General features: G+C 44.5%; 1 long non-coding RNA gene across 2 annotated transcripts; it reads right to left on the bottom strand.

Moving 5' to 3' along the window:
- On the bottom strand, positions 448 to 14232 carry LOC110400566. 2 transcript variants are annotated; one of them, XR_002439938.1, is made up of 4 exons: positions 14175 to 14232; positions 7846 to 7964; positions 6207 to 6390; positions 448 to 727 (listed from the first exon to the last, which is right to left on the bottom strand). It is a non-coding gene; the product is annotated as an uncharacterized LOC110400566 (long non-coding RNA). The 2 variants fall into 2 exon arrangements; XR_002439937.1 differs by lacking the exon at positions 448 to 727 and having other exon boundaries at positions 5995 to 6390.

Genomic DNA, 19862 nt, shown 5'->3' with positions numbered 1-19862 from the left:
TTACGTACATTTGGCAGTGATTCCATTGCTTCAGGCTTCAGTTTCTTCAAGCCTCCTAGACACACGTCATCTGATCTTTGTGATTTCATTTGATTTTTTCATTTGTACTTTTTCCCATCTTAGTAACTGCCCGTGTCTTGCCTTCTTTCTGTATAGAGGCTACTTCTGTGTGGTCCTGCCTTTCTAGAATGGAAGGGAAATAAGAGCATTAGCAGTTATACCACTCCATGTTTTGCTTTTTATTTAAGTGCATCAGTCTGCTTCTAATTTAAAAAGATGAGTAAGATCAGTAAAGCTGGAAAACATATACAAATCTGAGTTTAGACCTACACGGTGAATTTGATTCTTTGTCTACAGCTGCAGATCTAGAAAGAATCTCCTGTCTTGCTGAACTCTTCCAGGTGCAATGAGAAGGCAGTGCTGGAAACCCTGAGGTGTTTACTTATCAAAGCAGCCTGCCTTGGGGATGGCGAAGAGCATTCCTTCTCAGGGTTCCTTGGGATCAGCAGCCTGCTGCTGTTTGGCTATGTGCTGGAACTGGCCTTCAAGTCTCTGCTCAGAACCAGTTAGCAGTGGTAAAAATAGTACTCCCAAATTGCTCACAGTTTGACAACGAGAATGATCTAAAGGATGCAGGCACTTTTGGATACAGAGTGTTTGTGAGGCAAGAAAATATTTGGGAAAATCCTTTCTGCTCTGAATTCAAAACACAGTTGTCCAGATGCACCTGTATTTGACATAACAGAGAATTAATTTTGTCGTCAACCTATTTCTTCACGTTTGATGGAATTTCATTCCAGAAATAAAGGATTTATAGCTTACTTTCCCTCAGTGCACATTATCATTTATATAACTGACAGGTGCAGTTGTTAAGAGCAGTACATGAGTTTTTTCCAATAAAGGGCTCACATCTTTCTGACATTTATTACAAGTTTATTACTTCTATACCCTCCGCAGCGAAGCTCTTCCACTCATTGTGGGAGTGCCTGAAATACAGATTTTTCATTACTTGCGACTTATCATTAATTTTAGGCCAGAAGTGATTTCATTTTGACTAGTTGTTAAAAACAGGAAGGGCAGAAAAATACTTGACGTCAGTTAAGCTAAGAAAGCTCATTTGGGATGGGAGGGGAAGGTTAACTTATGATTTTTTCCCCAGGTGATATGTCTAACCTTCTTAGGATAGAAGTTGGGTCAGTCATTCTTCTGATGTGTTTCAGGATGAAAATCACTGCAGAGAAGACTGAGTGAAATGGCTATGTTGTACAGGATGGTTTTGCATCTGTATCACTGTGACAGTAAGAATATGAACACAAGTCCTTTACAGAGTGCTTCCCTGAGAAATATGCTTGTTCCCAGAGACATACTAAATCCTATGCCAACTGGTCTCATTGCCAGAGAATGGTCCCGAACAAGTTTAGTGTACTACTGCAGGTGAAAACTCAAGGAACCTACCTCCAAGTCTTAAATTTGGGGTAAAGGTTCTCAAAACCCAGGATAAAAATCATTTTTGTTGGGCACCACAGGAGCAATTGCAGCCCCTTACGTCACATGCAGATTTAATAGGCTTTCAGCTATACAGCACAGAATCTGGTCCTCTGTCCTGAAATGCATCAAATCTTTGTGTTTGGAATATTTACTTTTGGTAGTCAGTGACATTTTATACTGTCAGAGACTTTATAAGGACCTGCCACCTTGACTAACCTCAGTAACAATTTTGGTCACGTCTACTATAACCATTTATCTGACTGGTTCTTACTAGAACTTACATGATGAATTAAGAAATCGTTTTAGTACAACTCAATTTTCTTTGACCCTTTTCTTGTCTTCCCATAATACATTTATGTTTCCCCTTCAAATGATCTCCTTTTTTAAAGTTAAAACTTTTGGTGCCAGCATCATCCCATCCATTATTGTTTTTTTCCCCTTAATCTGTGTTTCCAATCTATATCTGCATGAAGGGCAAATTGTATTTCAAAATCTTACACAGAAATAATGCTCTACGAATACTGGAAATCATAAGGCTTTCTTATTAGAAATAGGAAGCATCTTGAATTCACACCATAAAACTGCCTTCGGGATTTCAGCGCGTTCTCTTGGAAACTTCACAGGCATCGATCAGGGAGATTACTGTCTTCTTGCTCTCGACTCAGAGGAAAAATAACGCTTTACAAACTCAATTAGAGTTCCTGAAATTAAAGTAAAACAGTATAGCAATGGCAGTCTTGAATTTGGAAGCATGGAGTGGTAACAGGAGTGTGATCTAGCTTTGAAACAACTCATAAGCCAGAAAAGAAATAACTCACATGGGAGAGGAGGGCTGGCAGGCCTCAGCACAGCCACGCTACACCCTGGGCAGCAAATGGGGAAGCATCTCTTCCTTTGAGGTGGCAATGAGTAGATGTAGTTCTCTGTATGACTTCTCTCATTTTTGCTGTGTTAACGGCATGTCTGTAACTCATCATGGTGAGCAGAATTGGTTCTCTTTTTAAAATTGACATCACCCTTCCTTTGACTGTGAACCAAAGGGTATCTAAATGCACTCACTGTTTACAAAGAAAACCTCCAGTCTGTGGCCAGTTAAATACCCACTATAATTGGGCGGTGTTCCCACCTGCTCCTGGCCTTGGGGTGCATACAGCTGCTCCCAGCCTCAGGACACAGCACACTGGCTATCCCCAGCTTGGAGCTTGGTTGGCGTTAGGCCCAGTGTCCCTGGACACACCAGTATGAGACAAAAACTTCATCCCCCTGCAAGCAAGCAGGCCCCTGTCCAGGTCCCTGCTCTGAAGGCTGCTTAATGGAAGCAAATTAAACGTTGGCTGGAGGCAGGCCTGGGACTCAACTATCCACAGCATCCCTCTACCTTCTTTCTGGCCCAATTAATACTTAATGATTCCGTACAAAGAGATACGGCTTTAATAGGATGGACGGAGAGAGATTTCCTTCCTGCCTCATTAGGCAGCTCTCCGGAGAGATGGGAGCTGCAGGTTGAAGCTCTCTGAGGCAGCGGAGGAAATGAAATCCAAATCCTCACATCCTGTGCAGCCACCAGGCTGAGGCCGTGCCAGAGCCACAGGCCCAAGGACACGCACTGCACATCATCCACCATAACACCTGTAAGCACATTAGCACCTCTACAACACTGTGCTCCTCATTTCCAGACCGATATCAATGGAGTGTGATTTGAGATAACTACAGCAGTATTCGGATCAGAATTATTCACCTGAAGGAGCTGTTAGCTACTTATGACATTAATTCAGGCTTAATGGCTTCCTGCCCGGGGAAATCTTTGATTTTAATAACACATAGATCACATCCAAGCGTGACCTCATTCATATTTAGGAAACAGATCTTCTACATGCAGCGTTTTCCAGGGATTTGTTTTGCTTCCGTCAGTAACTGCTGCCACGGCTTAAATGAGATATCACATTTTTGTATGTGCAACAACGGCCAACAATCTTTTTGGCTCAAAAGTAAACCGCAAATGTTCTTACTGACAAATAAATGAACAGTCATTACCCACTGTGGTGCAAACTTGGTGTCTCACAGCACATTTGCATTTACTCCATTTAAATAAAGAGAGGTTTGGCCTACAGGAATAGTAGAAATATTATTTGTAGAAAATGAAGTGTATTATGAAAGCAGAAACTAGATTTCCCTTCATGAGCACGCTTCCCAAGCATTTTCCCAAGGCAGGACCCAAATGTCATTTGTACTGCTTGCAGAATTTCCTATGTAAAAATATGCATTCATTTGGTTTAATTTTGCAAGGCACTATAGGAACCCATCCGAAACCATGCCACTCACTGAAATCTTCCTTGCAGTGGGAAAATGCCACCCACACCTTGTGAGAGCATCTGCCATGCTGCAGTCAGCTCTCAAGTAGCATTCCAATCGGGAAGGGACTTAATTGCCTCCTGCAGCACTGAGCACGTGAGGGATTGGGCTCGGCTGCTGTCAGCCAGTAACGTGTCCCTCTCCTGGGGAGGTCTGCAGATTCACCAGAGGTAAGAGCAGTGCTTTCTCCTGCATCTCTGTGTGCCCTGAGCAGAGTGAGGTAGCTACGCATGCACTCACCCCGCTGAAGAAGCTCACAGCTAGGAAGGAGTTACATTTAAGTACTGCAGTGTACTGTGGGTTAAAGAACATCTTGACTCTGCATAACAAAAGGGTTAAAAAAAGTTAAGTTTGCAGCAGTGCTAATTTGTGCACAGCTGCCCAATTCTGAGTTTATTTATTTCAGACTGTTAGAATTCTGAGTGTTCCTCTGCTGAACAGAAAAGCTTTCTAATTAAGTTCTTACAAAACAGGGTGTGTTACTTACAACTAAGAATTGGTTACTTGGAGACTCTTGCTTCCCATCCATCAATTAAAATCAGAGAACTGTTTCAACAGATTGACATCATTAAAAGTTACTCTGTCTGCTGTAAACAAAGCAGCACACAAATTTCTTACAAATTTGTCCTTATGAGAAAGACTTCGGAGAGTTAATGCAGATTTTGTACTTGCAATATCCATAGGTGCATGCCTTGGGTACTTCTAACTACTCCCTTTCCCCATTCCCATCTTGGAATGGAAATGCACTGTACGCAGGTAGGTACTCCAGCACACGCTGCTGCAGCACTGGGGAATGCTGTCTGCTAGCAGAGACACACCAGCATGGAGCCAAACTCCACTGGTTTGTTGGGCTGTGCAGCAAAACAGAGCTCTGTGGGACCAAGCCTCCATTCTGCTCGCTTGCACCCTCCAAGTTTCCTGTTGAGGTCTCTTACCCTAGGAAAACACACGCCTTTGCTGGTTGTTTCTATTCCAGTTCTTTTTAAGATGAATTTTTTTTATATAAATTATCATTTTTTCAGTAATATTACAGATTCTCAGGGGTTTTCACTTTCCCCTGTTATCAGCTCTGACAGTGCTTTCCTTCCTGCAGTCATTAGCCTCCCACGACAGCCAATTAATCCTGGCCATGTTCTTTCTGTTGATCAGTTCTGATTTGAAAGAATGCTGTTGGCATCTGAATTCAAAATATGATTTCTTACCACAAAGCTGTGGTAATTTTTAATGCTTTTTGTCAATGTGAGGAGACAGCACAGACACAAAATAACCCAATCTGATCTCATTGCTCTGTGCTTACCAGAAGCAAACTGCTAGTAAAGGAAATGCCCTCAAATGTCTCCAAATATTTGAAATATTATTTAAAACTTTACTTCCGATAGATTTTGGGAGCCTTTTCATCATATCTAACCTACTGTCACCCTCCTTCTTCTATCCCCAGAAATTGTCAGTTACAACAGCATGGCACATGGTGACAGAAATCTATGAAGACTTCTTCCCCAAACAAATTCATTCCTTATTGGAATTTGTAAGCTTCTTTCCCCAAAAACTCATCCCTTATTTGAATTTGTGATTAGTGTTTCACGCCACGTCCATGCAGACATGCCTTTTCTTTTTCCGGTCTCTAAAGACTACTGACATTTTCTCAATACTCTGTTTTGCTTTGGAAAGGGAAACTTGCTATCGTTTGTGTTACCTTTGACTTCCCTATTTCATCTCTGATTAATAATTATCCCTTGGGAAAGATATTGAAGAAAATTCTTCCACTACTCTTTGGATCTCTATTAAAATTTTGTTTTAGCCTGCACACTGAAGCCAATCATGCATAACAACAGACCACCTCAGCAGTACCAGCATCCAGGTTTTTCCTCTGTCTTTGTTTTCTCTTCCAATCATAGAATGGTTTGGGTTGGAAAAGACCTTTAAGATCATCCAGTTCCAGCCCCTGCTATAGGCAGGGACACCTCCCCCTACACCAGGTTGCTCACAGCTCCATCCAGCCTGGCCTTGAATGCTTCCAGGGAGGGGGCATCCACAACCTCACTGGGCAACGTGTTCCAGTGTCTCACCACTCTCATAGTAAAGAATCTCTTCCTGATATCTAGTCCATATATACACCCTCTTCCAGTTTAAAACCATTTCCCCTACATGCCCCTATCAAATTATTTTTATTGTTAAGTTAACATATTCTGTAAAAGCTTCTTGATAGTTCATGTTGTTCTAGAATAGCATATGTAGGCTATTGTTCTGTCAATGAAACTGTCACTGGGATTTCATTGAATCTGGTGGCTCCAAAACCACTTTGAGCTAACGTAACAGTGAGAAAGTACAGATCTTGCAACATGCTTTTAATTGTTACTTGTAATCACTTAAGAAGATAGCAAACATTCTCACTGCTGTATGAGGAATAGAGATGCTGAAGCAAGCTGGTGCCATCCCTATTTTTCAGGACGCGTGGGCTTTCTGAGATTCAACAAAAAGCTGCGGGCACTAAGGCTGTGCTGGAGACCTCTGGAAAATCTCTTCCATGTGGTATTCCATGCCAGCAGATGTCTGAAAGGACAGTGAGTTATTGATGGAATAAAAGCCTGATAACAGAGGACAAACCCATAGATGTCCAGAAGAAATATGTATAATTTACTGAGGTGAAGACATGAGTAAATACACACCACTGGGTGTTTATCATCTGGGAATGACTTTGAAGACGAAAAAAAAATAAGTTCTTGAGCACACTGTGTACCTCGAGGAAACCATTTTCATCTGGTGCCCCCGCTCCCTGGCTGCGAAAGAGTAAGGAGATAAAGGAGAATGAAAAATGCGTCTTAAAACGTTAATGCAGCGAGAGTGACTGCTGCGTTCTTTTTCACATTTTATAGATGTTTTCATTAAAAATGCAACACCGTTACATAAAACTAAGCAAACAGTAAATAGGTTGCATAACTTTTGAACAACTCCGTTTCTCCCTCATTTACTGCTTTATCTGCTGCAGCGTGGTAGTACAGCATTCTGGACCAAGTTGAAAAAAAACAGCCATTATCATGAGGGGTTCACAGTGTTATAGCTCATCCTGTGCGAGCAACAGCTTTGCAGAGCCTCCGTTATCCATATATGCTCCATTATATGATATACCCCTCCATACATACTGCCCAGGCAGTCAATGTGTTGTGCTTTAAGTGGCTCAGTGCTTTTCTTCCTAAGTGACTTGAGTCTACGGGCCTGCTCATAACTGCTCTGGGAAAGCAATGAAGGAGAAAAGCCCTCTTCTGGAAGGGTTTGAAGGAAAAAAAACCACTGTTTATGCATAGTGCATCCCAGAAACAAAAAAAATAAACCCATACATCTACTGTGATGATTGTATGCTAGATTTTATGAATTTAAAAAAGGAGTTTTAATGGGGAATCTATTAGAGTGTCATTAAGCAAGCATGGCCATCAAGTAATAATGTGAGAAATGGGGATGCTGTTATACTCCACAGCATTACATGGGTTAACTCAAAAAGTAATTGATGTCAGGAAACCAATGTTACTGCTGTTTTCTGAGGTTATATTTCTCAGAAATAAATTTTGCATTGGTAGTTGCTATGATATCAAAGGAAATCAGGTTTGTGCTCTACACAGATCCATGCACATGGCCCGGGGTGTTTTGGGAGGAGAGGGGGAGCTCTGCAAAGGAGAGAATTGTCACGGGAATAAAACAGCATGGGCAGGAGAGATCGGCTGCCATGTTGTTGTGGATGGAAATTAAGGACTAATGAATTAATTTAGGACCTCTTGCTAAAACAGCTCTGCTATTTCCCTTTGAACTATCAGTTAAACATGTAACAGTTCCCTGAATCCTCCACAACAAACTCTTCCTCTCCATAACTTGCTTTCCCATGATATGCTCTGAGATTGGATTGCAGTTTTGTTTTTGTTCTGTTTTATCATGTACGTTCCTATTGTCAAGTACAATTTTTCATTTTTTTTGACTCAGACTCGTTAAGTCCTTTTGTTCCCCTAAGCTGCTTACCTTTGTACTTTCCTGTGCTGAGAAAAGGCCACTCACACGACTGGGACTGCTCTGGGTACGAATATCCATATGAAGTACTTGGTAGGCAGCAGGTCAAATGTATGGGGGAAAAACACAAGCTGAAATTTCACACACATGAAAATTACTCATTCACTCAAATATCTGTGGCAATCTTCAATTCAGAGCATCATCCTGAGAAAGAACCTTGCTTACCCATTTGTGAAAAGCCATGTTAAAGATAGATAATACAAAAAAACACATCTGTTTTTAGCAGTGTCCACTTTCAGTTTTAAGTATCTATCAAGGAGTAGAATATTTTTCTTAACTAAAGACTGAAAGAGCTCCAGAAGTGTGCCAACGGGGGACATTGCTTTAGTAAAATACTAATTAAAGGCTTCGCATGCCCATTTTAGCTATTTAATGTGTAAGCATTTTTCCAACACTGCAGTAACGTTGTAATGGATTTTCACATGTTAAGAATGTCCATCAGGAGAGGCAAAAAGCAACAGATTTCTTTGTGGAAAGAAGCTGTCACCTCTACTGGGACCAATGCCATGCTTTAGCAGCACAGCAGTTAAGATGCCCATTTTGTTTCCAAAATTTTTGCTAGTGGTTAACATTGACACAGTTGGCACCATTGAGAAATGTACTGTCTGAAGAAGTCCACAAACACGTTTAAGAATAAAGACAAGGAAGTCATGAAGTCCTTAAAGGAGCAGGAGTAGGAAAAGCTAATTTTTAATTTGCACTTTACAATAGGGAATGGAGTGGTTGAGGTTGGAGGTCACCATGCCAACAGCACAAGGGATGGGGCACAGCTTTTGCTTTCAGAGGTGTATAAGTAATGAACTCCGGTAGTTAAGATGAGCCGAGAGAGAATGCAAATGCATTTTAATTATCTCAGGAGCAGGGCAAGTTGCAAGAGAGCAAGGGAATGGCTTAAGCCACAAGGGTATAAAGACAGTAATTTTGCAGGGTAAAGACTCTCTTGAAAAGCTGAAGTACTTATCCATGCAGTTTTGTTATAGAAGACGCTGGAGAAATACCTCATTTTTAAACTCATCAGAGATAAACAAAGACAGTCAGGGAACACCTGAAGTGAAAGAGCAGAGGTCAGATCAAACCAACAAACTGAAGTGCTACACAACTCCAGCACCGAGTAACACCCAGAGACCTACAAGGAGCTAGGGAATTACAGGTGACAAGCTGTTAGGATAACCTGAACTACAAACTAAAAACAGTGCTGTCAAACTCCAGAGCTTTATAATCCAGAGCCTCTGGCCAAATCATCAATTTGGCAGACTGTCAGATCGCATTCTGTTGTGAAATAAAATATGTTCCAAAAAGTAGAGACTGCACATTGATGAAACCCTAAATAGAGTTCTCAGAAAGAAGATCTAGATGCAACTGAGCAACCTTTAAATACTCCATACACTCTACTCCTTATTGCTGTAATACACAACCTTCATCTTTAAGAGTGCAACAGAGAAAGATGGTCCGAGGTAGGCAAGACAACTCGAAGGACAGATGAACTACTTGCTTAGAGCTCATAGCAGCTCCGAAGAGACACATTCAGAATGTATGTACAGCACATGGGGTGGGGGACAGGCAGGGACCTCCCCTTGATAGCTGCGCTGGTCGCATCTCTTCAACAGAGACCAGGAATGTTTTGAAAGAAAGAATGGCATACGGAAGCTGTTCTACTTTCAAAGCTGCCCAAAACACATGTAAAACAACGAGCACATTTTTAACCATTTTTCGCTAATAATTAAAGTGCCACACTTCAAATTGTTCAGATAATACAAATGAAATCTAAGAAAGACTGATTGCCAACCAGTTCAGGAGCTTTCTGGTGATGGACTTCATGCCCCTCTATTTGGGAACTCAGTATTTACTTATCTGAGCCATAAGGATGCATGCCAGAAACAAAAGGGTTTGAGATTGGCATATCGGAAAAGCAGAGGATTTTAGCACTGAGTTTGCTAATTTAAGATCTCCTCAATAATCTTTTCAGAGACAAACAATGGATGAGGTAGGACAGACCCATGACTGCAGATGTTACATAGAATTGAGAAGCATGTTGTTCTGATGACGTAGAAGAAGCGTTACTGACAGGATACTCAAGACATACAAAGTGAAAATAGCTCACCCATGGTCAGGAAAATCAACTGAAGAGAATTAAAGCAGGTCAACCTCTTCAGCAATAATGAAGTATCAGTGTTGCAGATAAAATGTTTTCAGAGGTCTCTGGCATATAATGCACTCCTAACTGTACCACACATCCAAATCACCATCAATACTAACGCCCTGAGTTGCAACTTCAGTTTGAATCCCATGGAATAAAAGGCTTTTTTGTTAAGATCCTACTCAGGCATCATTATGTCATCACTTCTGAGCCCAGCTGAGTGCTCCCTTCTGTAAGAGTCCAGAAGAGAATCACTCGGTATTTGCAAAAATCAATGGGTGGGCAGTGCAGCTGAGGAGGGCTGTGCTCAGACTGCAGCTTTCCTTCTGCTTAAGTCTTCCCCAGGCTGAACCCAGCTGGAGGTGAGGCTCTTGTTTTCAAAGCCTTTATTTAGAAAATGAAACATGGAAAAGACAACCAAAACAAGTACTACCAGCAATGACAAACCGCTGTATTTAAGATCTGTGAAATGGTTATCGCTGATCGTTCTGGCTGCTGCCTGCTTGTTGTGCCTTGCTGGAAAACAAGGATGCTAACAAATTGTTCCCTTTATGCATATGGAGTGCTTCTTGCTTGTTTGTTCAGCCTGTTGTGAACATCTGAAGCACTTCTGCTCCAGCACATCCCAGCATCACCACTGCAGTGCTGCCGTTATGGCTGAGGAGGTATTTAATTCTGATTTTATGTCTCTGGGAGCTTAACATTGCCTGAACAAATCACACTTCAACCACACATTTCTGAGGCTGTGCTGCACCCAGAGATCAGCTCCCTGCTGCTTCTGCCCAAACTTGCATACTGCTGCGGTGGCAAAGAGATTTTTATCACATATATTTTGACAGTATTTATGGAAACACTTTTGCATCTTTTTTAATCATTGGAATGTAAGATATGATGCTCTAATTCTCCATTACTGCTTGTGTATGTAAAAACACACCTGACTGAAGCACAGGAGTCTGCAGAGGCTGGTGGCTGCTGCTCTGCAGCAGGCATGCACAGCAGTTCATCCCAGAGCTTTGCATTTGCACTAATTGCTGTTGGTATGATGCTCCTCCTTAACACTTCTTCCCCCCAGCAAAAGCAGCAAGCTGAGAAAAGACAAACCGAAAAGCAGGGGCTGTGCAGAGACCTGCAGGATCCAGATGCAAAGCCTGCCATTCCCTGGGAGGTCGCATACAGATGCAAGGCCCCAGGAGCAGGGGGAGCGGGACCACAGGGAAAGCTTCAGGGCACACAGGGAGAAAAGCTCCAGCAAAACGCATTTCAGACCACAGTGATTGTCTGCCAGAGAAGCCTGGGAATATTAGTCCCCGTGGGTACAGTTAGCCTTTGTGAGTGCTCTCCTTCAGAAATTTTTCCTTTTCTGTAAAACTGAGGCAATAGCATTTCCTTACCCCATGGATGCAAGGATAAAAACAGAAGGTCATTTTACAGCAGTACATAAGTATAGTCTCTTCAGACATTGCCTGCTCCTACCGCTCCCCAGCAGGTCCATGGCCAGATAGCATGTTAAAGGTGTAAGAAGGATGGAATTATTGAGGCTGAGAAAGACCTGTAGGATCCTGAGCCCAACCTCACCCCACCATGCCCACTGACCATGCCCACTGGACAGAGCATAGATCAGTCTCCCAGACACATCCCCTGCATTCACTTCTGGCTCTGCCTACAGCTGTGCTTGGATTCCACATCAGGAAGGACCAGTGGAAGCTGCATTAAAAGAATGAAAGAGCCATTGATATATCAGAGACCTGTTGCTTTTGAATTAAAATAGTTCTGTGTATGGAAACTTCTCAGCCAAACTATGTGCATGGACTGTAGAGAACATCAACAGGCTGGTAGCATAGAATGGGAGAATGCAAAGCATCCTTTACTGCAGCACGCTTTGCTTACATGACAATGGAGGGTAGGACAACTTGCCAAACTGTAATTGGCTCTGATAGTGCCTTGCTGAATCATCCATCACTTCAAAGGATGACAGAATTTTCTTGCAAAATGAATATATTACATCCCCCATGTGTTTAACTAGATGCAAATGAGGCGGAGTAGGCAGCAAAATGCAAACACTTCTTGGTCTGTTCAGGGGCTCCCGGCTCTGACTTGGGTGGTGTGTTCCTGGATATCAAAGCAGAACTAGACTGAGTCTCCAAATTGTACATACCTGAAATACCTAATGGAAATAGAATAGAATAACAAAGAGGCAGATGTAATCACTTGAAATCTGCACCTGGCATGGACTGTGTGTACTCCTCACAAGTTCAGCTGTAGAAATAGCAAGGAGGGGAGGTAGGAGTCAATAGAAGTTACTGCATTTAGTTATTCTTTGTTAAATGTGAACAAAGGTGTTGGAAATAAAACTATTAAATAGAGCTTGCCAGAAAATCCAAGCAAAGCAATGTTATAACATCACTGCAGTGCTAATTGCTCCAGGGAAACCCCAAAGACAACCAGAGCGCTCAGCCTGCAATCAGAACTGGAGATGTATCTCTGTGCAGAAGCCCATGAAGTCACACCTTGCTCAGCTGGGTAGACCCAAGTCACATGAGCAGAAGCAAAGTAAAGGTGTAAGGCCTCATCCATATCCAATACACACATATATGCACATACACTCACACCCATGCATATTATATGTGTATAAAGCAATAATTTGGTATAAAATATTAACCCAAAATGAAGGTAAGTGCAGAAAAAAATACATATCCCAGAAATTCTCACTGCATTCATGAAAGTCTTCAGCGTTCTATTAAAAGTACTAACTCCTGACCATAATAAAGCTTTAAAATGGGAGATGTTTTTACCAGCTTTCTTTGAAAAGCCTTGGTTGCTCTTATTACATCCCTAGTATTGCAAGTTGCATGCATGACACCTGATACAAATCAGATCACTGGAAATTACTCCCCGAATTTCCCTTTCCATGGGTTCACAGGGACCTACAGTGATGGTAGCACAGACCTTCATCTGCTCCTAGTTGTGTTGCTCCATGCACAGCCCCATTTCCCCCAGAGTACCCACAGCTACCTTCTATCTTCATCACACAAGACAGCAAGGGAGTAAACATTTCATAAAGACAAGAGACAAACTGAGCCACAGGTAACAAGGGTAGCAAGGCAGAGAAAATAAAAGAGAAAGAAAAGGCAGATGTGCCCTCCAGAGGGGAAGGGAGAACTGACCAGGGAGAAAGGAGGCAAAGGCAGGCACAGGAAAGCCTGGGCTCCCAAACAGAAGCCCTATCAGCTGCAGACAGAAAGGCTGTCTGTGGGAAAGAGGCTCAGACACAAACATATCACAGCAGAGGTGAGAGAAATCCCTAAACACCTAACCCAGATTAGAACCTGCCTTTCTTCCCCATCCCCTCCGCTTTCTGAACTTCAGTGATGGACTTGATGAAAATCATTTTGCTCTGCCTTGGCAATGGATACAAGCATAAAAGCAGAAGGTTTGGAGAAGTTACAATGCAAATAATCTTTTGCAGCAGCAGCAGCTTAGAGAAATCCATTAGCTAAATATTCCTACTGCTTCTGTCTTATGAACCACAAGGCACGCTCTTACTAAAGGACCTATAAATTACTACATGAAATGCAATTAGAGAATGTAGTGTTTATGGTACTGATTTGTGATAAGCAAAACGGAGCCATCCATCCTTCCAAGACAACCCGAACAATAATGGTAAGAGTCTAACAGCTTTCCACAACCACATATTTCTCAGAGGAGAGAATGATGTTTGAGAGCCTCTTCTACAAGACCAACAGAATCACTTAAGTCACCTAAACACCTTATCTAGGAAAGCAGAAGACTCCCCATACCCCATCACTTCTTGCTTAAGTCAAAGGAATTCTCTATCATACACCCAAGGCATACAGCTTTAGAGTTGTCCCTTCCCACCAACCCACAGCCAGGTTGAACTTGAAAATGGCTGAGATGTCCCACTGACATCTTGGTGTAACACACTCCTGGTTCATTTCCACAGCAGCCAGAGGTGAGAAGACCCAGCCTGACACAATTCTCACTGCCTTACACTGAACATGCCCGCAACACAATGGAATGTACAGCAATAACAGCAGAGAAGCAAGCTCCTAGGCCACAGCAAACGATGGTTTGTTCAAATGCAACAACCACAAAAACAAGGGAAAAAAAAAAAAAAGCTGCTTACCTTCAGAAAGCTTCATTTCTGCAGGGAGCTCCAGCAAGACACTTGCCTCCACTGCCAGCCCTTAAATGAGATCTGGGAAGGGGTGGATCCTGGCTCCACCCCTTCCTTCACTGGGGAGCATTGCATGCACCTGAGCTCCCCTGGGTTGGCCCTGCCTTCCCACCAGGTGTTCCATCACTGCTTCAAGCTGTGACTTAGCATTTCTGTAACAGTGCCCTATTGGAGATCCTTGGAAGCAGTTGAACTGGAGGCAACTGGAACCCAGACCCCTGAGCTAAAACCTGCCAGCTCTGCCCAGCCTCACCAAGTCAGCCAAGTCCTCCCCAGCTCCTGTCCTCAGTTCCCTCAAGAGTGTATACAAGGGAAGTTTTTACCTAAAAGAGGGAAGATTTAGGTCAGATGTTAAGAATAAGCCCTTTACCCAGAGGAAGTGAGGCCCTGGCACTGCCCCAAGCTGCAGGTGCCCATCCCTGGAGGTACCCAAGACATGGACGGGGCCCCGGGCAGCCTGAGCCGTGGGGCAGCCAGCCCACAGCAGGGGTGGGGCTGGAGGCAGAGGTCCCTTCCAACCCAACCATTCCGTGGTTTAGTGATCGTCAGTGTTCCTTCCAACCCAACCATTCCGTGGTTCAATGATCTTCAATGTTCCTTCCACCCCAACCATTCCATGGCTCTGTGATTCCATGAGGTGTCCCCAGAGCTGGGTCAGGCTGGCAGGATCTCCCTGGGTGAGCAGCAGGCACCTCCCAGGCACACATCCACAGTGAGCCATTTTGGAGCAAAAAGTTGGATTCACACAAGCTAGTAAAATAAGTTTTGTTTGTATCAAGTTCCATTAATCTGGAGGCAAAACCAGCTGTCATGACCTTTAAAGTTCTGTCTTTCTTGGCAGGCTAATCTTTACCACATCCTTTTCTTCCTTTTTATTATTATTATTCTTTTTAATGGAACCTTTTAAAAAAGTGTAGGGAGAGAGACACTTGGAGTTGCGTGTGCTGGTGGGATACAAAAATGGGAACATATATTACGTGTCATGGCAATGACTTCTCATTTACTGATCTCCGTAAGGCTGAATGTTTGTTTTGATAATTGGCCTTTGCACAAGAAAGGCATTAAGTCAGCAACGGTGAATTATTTATGAGACCTACTTTCATGTGATTAATCTCCGAGGCTCTAAAAAGAAAACCTCTGAGGCACGGTGCTGCTTTTCACTAATTGGTGCTGCTTTTCACTAATTGGTGCTGCTTTTCACTAATTGGTGAGGCGGCATGAGAGTCACAGACCGGCCTTTCCCTTCACAGTGTGCCCACCCCAGCGCTGGGTTGGGGTCAGATGGCACGGTGCTCCTCCAGGAGCCAGAGGAAGGCTCTTAGCTGATGGGGAACTCCTCACCATAGCCATGACAATGCAACTGAGACTAGAAAATTGCCTTACCTGCACGCTCACACCGTGCACTGATGTAAGGAGGAAACCCCACATCCTGACTGGCAATGCATCCCATAGTCCTTCCAAGAAGATTGCTGCCGTGCCCCATTCTCAGGACAACTTTGGGCTGCCATGGCCAGCGCTCAATGAACTCTGCTCGTTACACGGGTTCTGCACAAAGGGAGCTTGGGATCGCGCTCAGCTCTGGGTACTAGCAACCCTGAGAGGGTGGTGAAGAATATAAAACAAAGATGAACATTTTGCTGGAATTAGGAACTGCCAGGAAGCAGCAAAACCCAGAATGTGCCAGGTAACCTTCCCTGGTAGCGTTGTGCAAGGAGCTGCCATCTAAGATCAAGAGCTGCCGCTCGAAGGACTGCTCATTGCTCCAAAATGCTAATTAAAAATGAAAAACGATTTAAGGCACAGCATCATTAAGCAACGAAGCTTTCCATAAGCAAGCTGGAAGGGCTCCGGCTGCTGCCGCTGTGCCATGTTTGTTTGAAAAATGATAGCGAGTGGCAGGACCGCTTTAAATCCAACCTTTTAACTGACTCTTAATAAAAATACATTTTTAATGATAATTAAGAAGATGAAATAACTCAGACTACTCATTTTCTGGCTCCAAACGCTTGTTCAGAGGACTGCAATTACTCACATAATTAAAGTTTAGGTGATGGTCTCTCATGTGCGTCTTTCCTTGTATACAAATGTACAATTAAAAGCACGTGCTCATTGTCCGATTGTCAGTATCCACATCAGTCACTTGTCCCCACTTTCTGCTCAACTAGGCAGGGTGAGCACAGAGTGGATGAGCTTGGGTCTGGGAGAGCAAAGCACTGACACCCTCTGAGCTGAGCACATGGGAAACCTCTTTTGCCCTTTGTAAGGCGCACCTGTTAGCTTCCCTATAGAGTCAGTAAATATGTTTTTATTATTATTATCATATTGTTATCATAGAATAGAAGCTGCAGAAGCCCTCTCGGATCCCCACACCCAACCCCACCCACCCCACCATGCCCACTGCCCACATCCCTCAGTGCCACATCCCCACGGCTCTGGGACACCCCCAGGGACAGTGACCCCCCCACTCCCTAGAGTGGAACTTACTTAAATGCAATCTCAAAGGATTTTTTTTTTCCAATTAGATCCTCTGGTGCTCTTCCCAGCTTCTTTGGGAAGTTATAGGAAGGTGTGAAAAGTGCATTTATTTTACTGTGGCACATCTTGCTGGCGGGGGCTGGGGGTGTTCCCAGCACTGCTGCGTGCAGAGCAGTGCCCTGTGCTGGGTGCTGATCTGGTCACCCCACGGCACAGCCTGAAAGCAATGCACAAGTTAAATTTTAAACGCATTGCTTCAATTTTTCAGTGTCTATGATTTAATTTTTAAAGTTCCTCGAGCGCATAAGTGCTTGCAAACCCTGAGCTCGTAGAGTCCCTATGTTAATAGTTAATGTCCATAGCTGCATGGCTGATGCTTCTTTTGGTCTCCTTCCTCCTTCCTGTGCCTCCCCCCAAGCCAGGAGACCCCTGTGCCCTGAGACCTCTGTCATCCGACGCAGCTTCACGCACACCCATCCCTAAGGATCTTTCTCTGCTGCATGAGATGCATTTGCTTTTCAAAATCCAAACTCAGCTTAGTGGAACCACTGCTCGTCTACAGCTAAGCAAGTCAGGGTGGCATTTCAGGGGAAAAAATGAAAAGCCAATAAATTGTCTCCTGTTTGCTGCCTGCCCCTGCGCAAGCTGCCGAGCCCCAGTCCCCAAAGGGAGCAGTGGAGCCGGGAGCTGGCAGCAGCACATCCTGCAGCACAGGACCCAGAATAATCCTCTCAGCTGAATTAAGAGCTGAGAGTTAACTCCGGCGCTGCACCGCGCCAGTACGGCCCTGCCTTTTTGTACCTGTTCCTCTCACTGCTTTGCACAGCAGCCGCAAAGCCTGCCCAGCTCCGATGCTGTGGTTTCTGCTCCTCCGTCACCGACATCTCCCGGCCAGCAGAGTTCGGGCTGTGCTATTCACAGCGAGAGGCTGCAGCCCTGTGAGCGGCCGGGGCTCATCCTGCCTTGCTCTGGGATTGCCCTGCTCAGCCAGAGGCTGGCTGCACGCACCGGCCGGCATCTCCCATCTCACTTCTGCCTTGGCATCCTGCTGTTTCCCTCTCCTGGCGAGCTGAAATAATGCCGACAAACCAACGGAAAGCTTCACAGCACACCTAGAGCATGGAAAACATTTCAGTGAGAAGGCCCCAGGAGACATGGGGCTCTTTTCCCCACATCCCGCTGCCCTGAGCCCCATGCTGCTCCCCCAGCTCGCCCGGAGCAGGGCAGCCCCCAGCCCAAGGGGAGCAGGGCCGGGCATGGGAAGGAGCAGAGCTCAGACATCACCATCAGAAACATGGGCATTCCCACAGCACGGGCAGGCTGAGCACGAACAGCTGGGGTCTCCATGCCCTGCAACTAGGGGAGATCCCCCTCTGACTGCAGCCTGATGCCACCCAGCACTGCCGGGGATGAAAGCAGCCCTGGTTTGCCACTGCCCTCAGCACGCAGCCACCAGAAGGACGTTGTGCAGACCCACCAAAAGCGGAGCTGCACGGCTGGCTGTTGGCCAAGCGCTGCTCAACACCACCGCATTCCTGATTCGGGATGTTCCAGATGTACCCAGCCCACAGCGAAAGGCTCTTTGTCCTCTAATGCTTTAATTACAGTTATCCTTTAATTCCATTTGCTGCATGGTGGTGCTGCCATTCAAGAGCTTTGCAATAGAGCCATTTTACAACAAAGCAGGCTCCGCGATGAATAACCTGTTAGGCAAGAGGAGCCAGTGCAAAAGTGGATTTCCTATGCCCTTCCTTTCAGGGTGGGTATGAGGAACAATTCCTTCTCCACAGAGCAGTCAGGCACTGGCACAGCTGCCCAGGGAGGGGGGGGGTCACCGTCCCTGGGGGTGTCCCAGAGCTGTGGGGATGTGGCACTGAGGGCCATGGGCAGTGGGCATGGTGGGGTGGGGTTGGGCCTGGGGATCTGATTCAGGCTCCTCCAGCCTGAATGATTCCACGACTGAATGTGCATTTGTCAGACTTGCTTGTCTTTCTTTTAATTAAGGAAAACAAAAAGAGGAAAAAAAAGCATCAAAATAGCACAACAGAGGCAGCAAAACAAATCTGTCTCAGCACAGCCTTTCCCCCACTAGCTTTCTAGTATTCTACCTTAACATCTTTTTGTTTTCTTCAAGATTTCTCCAGGACCCACCATGTACAGTAATGAAAGCTTTGTGATTTATTTTTAAATCTATCAGGCAACCAGACCACTTAAACATCCTGACTTCAAATCAATACGTGACTGATAATTAGATATCAAACCTAATTCAGTCCGAAAGACTTGGAGGTCAAGCATCAGGTACTATTTAATTAAGTAAATATAAACCATATTGATTGCGTTTTTGTCTTACTCTGTTGATGATGCTGCATTTTTATGGCGTATTTGTAGACTGCTATGAGAGGAGCAGCCCAGAATCTGCCAGGCCATCCCTCTGCTGCCACCCCAGCTTCCACACAGCAGAAGGAAGAGCATTACATGGCAACTGGCTCCAGAGAGATTGATTATTTTCTTTTCTTTTTACATTTGGACAGGCAAAGAAGCGTTTTTATGGCCCCGTAAGCCTAATGGAGTGGTGCAAAGTGCTTTCCAAGAATGCTGTTTAAAAATTCTATTTTTAACCAGAGAGCAACAACTCAGCTCCTGCAGCTCTCCCAGGGCACTCAGGGGCTGCTCCCGAATGTGGTGCTGGGTGTTCTGTGTGGCTCCCACCAGGAGAATGTTAGGTGCACAGCACTGCCCACAAAGATGCCATTCCAAAAGTAAAGTGCTGCTCCCACCTGCCAGAGGATGCTCAGTGCCAACCCACCAACAGAGCCAGCAAAACTCTCACTGACTGTTTTCCTCCTAAACTCTGTGGTAGGATAAAGCACAGACTTCTCCCCATCCCTTTCCCATTTTTTTCCCATCCCTTTCTCATTTTTCCCACTCTTTTCCCAATTTTTCCCATCCTTCACTCATTTTCCCATCCTCTTCCCATTTTTCCCATCTCTTTCCCCATTTTTCCCATCTCTTTCCCCATTTTTCCCATCCTTTCCCATTTCTCCCATCCTTTTCCCATTTCTCCCACCCTTTTCCCATTTTTCCCCATCCATTTCCCATTTTCCCCATCCCTTCCCCATTTTCCCCATCCTTTTCCCATTTTCCCCATCCATTTCCCATTTT

This window comes from Numida meleagris, chromosome 5 (genome assembly GCF_002078875.1).
Source record: "Numida meleagris isolate 19003 breed g44 Domestic line chromosome 5, NumMel1.0, whole genome shotgun sequence".
Classification (NCBI taxonomy): Eukaryota; Metazoa; Chordata; class Aves; order Galliformes; family Numididae; genus Numida; species Numida meleagris.
This window is presented reverse-complemented; position numbering and strand designations above follow the sequence as displayed.